Raw genomic sequence first — 4,292 nt, 5'->3', positions numbered from 1 at the left:
CATCATGGCAGGAAGCATGGCAGCACACAGGCAGCCATGGTGCTGGAGAGGAGCTGAAAGTTCTATATCTTGATCTGCAGGCAGCAGGAAGTGAACTGTCTACCACACTGAGTGTAGTTTGGGCAAAGGAGACCTCAAAGCCTGCCCCCGCAGTGACACACTTCCTCCAACAAGACCACACCTACTCCAACAAAGCCATACCTCCTAATAGTGCCATTCCCTTTGGGGATCATTTTCTTTCAAACCAGCACACCTAGCATCACAGAAACTCCTGAAAGCTCTGCACATGCCAATCCATCCACTCACACAACCTAACAATAAAGCTGTCCAGTGATGTCTACAGGGGGTGAGTGTCATGATTTAGAGAGGAGGGGAGAGAAGGCTCAGGAGAGACTGGGAACAGAAGGATCATCCTGCAGGCAAGAGCTTTATTATCAGTGTCAGAGGTACTGTGAAGAATTTAAAGGAAGAGGCTTCAGTCTTACTTAACAAAGTGAGGTGACCATTCTTAAAGGTTTCCAAGGGAGGGAAGAGTCCCTGCATCTCGAGGAAGCAAGATTAGTTAGTATGTGATCTATGCACTGAAGGTTGTCTCCCAAGTAGTGAGGAAGGAGGAGGAAGGTTTGGAACTGGAGAAAAGGCATGGGAGGTCTAGCCATCCAACTCATCACAACAGCACCTCGAGGGTTTGGGTTCTAGCAATGGGTTCCAGGACCCCATCATCGTTAAAGCGCGTCTCTTGCTTAAAGAAAAAAGTACAGTGTGTGCGGATGAGCTGTGGAGGGCCTTACGCTTTCATCACCTGCAAGCTGACTCCTGGCACATTGTCTAAGTCCCAGCTGTGTGTGTTAGTTCAGGGATACCTGCATGTTCATGACGTGTTTTAGTCTACAGTTTTTTTATTTGGCTGGAGTCTGTTGGTGTTGGTTTTGGGGTGTTTTTTTTTTTCCTTTAACAATTGCATACGTGAAATTTGGTCATTTCCGTGCTCCTCTTTGCCTCTCTCATCTCCTCCTTCTTCTACCGACCCTTCTTCCCATCGAGTCTCCCTTCTACGTCCTTCTCTTGCTGTAAACCACGGAGTTTTAGTTAGAGTTGTTTCCATGAGTACTCACTGTGTGTGCGTGTGCGTGTGCGTGTGCGTGTGCGTGTGCGTGTGCGTGTGCGTGTGCGTGTGTGTGTGTGTGTGTGTGTGTGTGTGTGTGTGTCTGTGTTGGGGTGGTCTATGTGTCTCTGTGTGTGTCTGTGTGTGTATCTGTGTCTGTGTATGTGTCTATGTGTATCTGTGTGTGTGTGTGTTATATGTGTTTGTAGCACATAGCACATGTCATGTGGATACATGCCTGCAGAGCCAGATCATGACAGCCAAGAGCCAATTTTCTCCTTTATTGTCTTGAGACAACCTCTCACTGAACAGGAAACTCAGCATTTAGACTGATCTGGCTGGCCAGTGAGCTTGTAGGATCCACAGATCCCTACCTGTTCCCAATGCTGATGGGGTCACACACAACCATACCCAAACCTTCCTGCTGGAGATTTGATCTCAGGTCCTCATGATTTCACAGCAAGCTCTTACCCACTGAGCCATCTCCCCATCTGCTGAGTACCTACTATTTTCACTCCAAGGCATTTTAATTCATAGTACAGATACCTCAGTTTTGGAGGGCCAGCTATATAAAAAAAATTAACACTTACTTACCATTTAAAACTAAAAAGGCTAGTAAAAGTATAAATACTAAGTTAAAGCCTCATTCTCACACAAAATTACTCTTTTCAGCAGTAACTAGAGGAGTGAGACACAGATTAGTGTTCCTCTGTCCTCCACATGGAAAGCCACCCAGCCTGGCACAGTCCAGAGACTGGTGTGAAGTGTGCAACATCCTCAGGACTCTCGCCAGCATCTGGATCTGGAGCAAGCCAGGGCTAATGTGGTTTTTGCCTGTTGGGGAGTAAGTTAATATCTGAGGCCCCTCATGACACACAGACAGCCATGAGTATGCCTCACCTCTAGTGTCTGTGTGTCAGCCCTCAAAAGAAAACAAAAAAAAACAAACAAACAACAACAGCAAAAAAAAAAAAAAAAAACACTGCAGTGGGAGAGTGGATTGTACAGGTGCTGGAGGGAACGATTGTACAGGTGTGTGTGTAGTGGGTAGCTGTTCCAGCTTTGATCTGGAAGTACCACCCCCATTGAGGCTTTGGTAACAGTCATGCCTACAAGGCAGGGCTGAGAGAGGACCCTGAAGACCTGGGATCTGGTTGGGCTGGCTCTCGTGGTTCCTGGACCCTGGACGCTGGAGGTAGACCAAGCAGAGTTCTCCAGAGAACACCGCCGGACTGTGCTACAACACTTTCCCAGACCCTGTAACCTATCCCTTCACCTGTAAGTTACCCCCACAAAATAAACCCTCCCTTTTAACTACGTGGAGTTGCCTTAATATTTTAAACCAATATGTGTGATATAAACACATTGTATTCAATGGGTGGAACTACCAGAGAATAGCTTTATTTTTGAAAAGGATGAAAACACTGCAGTCTCTGAACAACTGTTCTTCTTACGTCTCTCCATCATGTCCCCAGGGCTGCACAAGAACTGGAACTCCACAGGAGAAAGTGACTGGGGGTGAGTCACTTGAATGCTGAGCAAAACAGGTAGTGGATGCTTGAGCCGGAGCCAAGATGAAGAGGTTCAATTAGACAAATAGCAGATGTGCGCATTTGACACCCACTTCCACATGAGGGAAAAAACACAGCCCAGCAGGACAGAGAACCTAACCCAGAAGGAAGCCTAACTCACAGAGTGGAAAGGCATGCCCTGCCGTGATCTTGAAGACCAGCATGACAGAGTGAACTGTACAGGACAAGAGAAAAAAAAAAAAAAAACTACAAAGCAAAAGGAAGTAAAAACAGAGATTATGGGCAGGTAGAAGCAGATTGAAAGGCAAAAACCACTGGGCTATAGATAGGACTATGCATGAGAAACAAAGCCAACACCATTGGAAATAATGGCGCTGCTCTACAAAAGGTCTGAGATGTTGTGTTTTTTTGTTTTTTTTTTAATCTGCAGCGCTCACTGGCTCACTTGCCGGCACTGTTCTAAGTGACTTACTAATGCTAACTGTTCATCCACATAATAAACACAAGCTAGGAACACTTATTATCTCCCCTTTCTGGGGGAAGTAACAGGACAAGAAAGATGACCACAGATTCATGACTGGAAAGTGCAGGAGATTTAGCCCATAGCCTACACACACTTGCGTAATACACACACCCTCCGCAGCACATCCTGGGCGCTGATGTGTCGTCTAAGTAGGTGGCTCCTCTACAGGGTTTAAAAATGGCTCAAGAGGCTGCAAGTGGCACCCTAGATCGCATTCATAACTGCTGCCTTTTTACAGTGTGCTTTGGATTGTCAGGGTCTTGGAAAAAACAGAACTGAGGGAATGAATCACATGTGTATGGATTTATCAGAATGGCTTTCAGGCTGCCGTCTCATAATGCCAACAATGGCTGTCTCCTAACTGAAAGTCCGATAGTTGGTTTGTCACTAGGCTGGGTGTCCCAGCTGGTCTTCAGTAATGCTGGAATCCTTGAAAAAGTCGGCTCTAATACCAGTGAAGGAATGGACTTGCTGGCGGGAGTGAGGGCAAGCAGGCAGAAGAGCAATAGCTTCCCTCTTCGGCATCTTTTGAATAATCTACCACCAAAGGCGTGGCCCCAGATTTAGGGTGGTCTTCTGACCTCAGATGATCTGGATTTAGGGTGTATTTTCCAGCTTCAAATGATCCAATCCTGAAAAGTCCTCACAGGCGTGCCCACTGCTTGGACTTTAATTAATTCCAGATGTAGTCAAGTTGATTACCAAGGATCATCATCACTGTACTCAATAAACTGTTTTTCTTAAATATAGAAGCGTTGCTCAGGGGCTGGGGTGATAACTCAGTTAGAAAACTGCTTTTCTTGCAAGCACCAAGGACTTGAGTCCAAACTCCCAAAACCTGTAGAAAAGAAGCTAGGCATGGTGGAGTGCATGCACAACCTGTCTGTGTGGAGTGCACTGGTAACCTGTCTGTGTGGAGTGTACTCGTAACCTGTCTGTGCAAAAGGCTCTTATCTTAAAGGGAATAAGATAGTTTATTCTGGAACCATTTTGAGTGACCATGTGCTGGGAACATAGATTTAGTTACCCCAAATTCCATGTCCAACATGGAAGCAGTTTCATGAAGTTTTTATAGTGTTATGAAGAAAGCCATAAAACAAGGAACATTGGTTTTGTTTGTTTGTTTTGGTGT

This window comes from Onychomys torridus, chromosome 13 (genome assembly GCF_903995425.1).
Source record: "Onychomys torridus chromosome 13, mOncTor1.1, whole genome shotgun sequence".
Taxonomy (NCBI): Eukaryota; Metazoa; Chordata; class Mammalia; order Rodentia; family Cricetidae; genus Onychomys; species Onychomys torridus.
The sequence above is the reverse complement of the archived record's forward strand: the minus strand, read 5'-3'. Positions refer to the sequence as shown.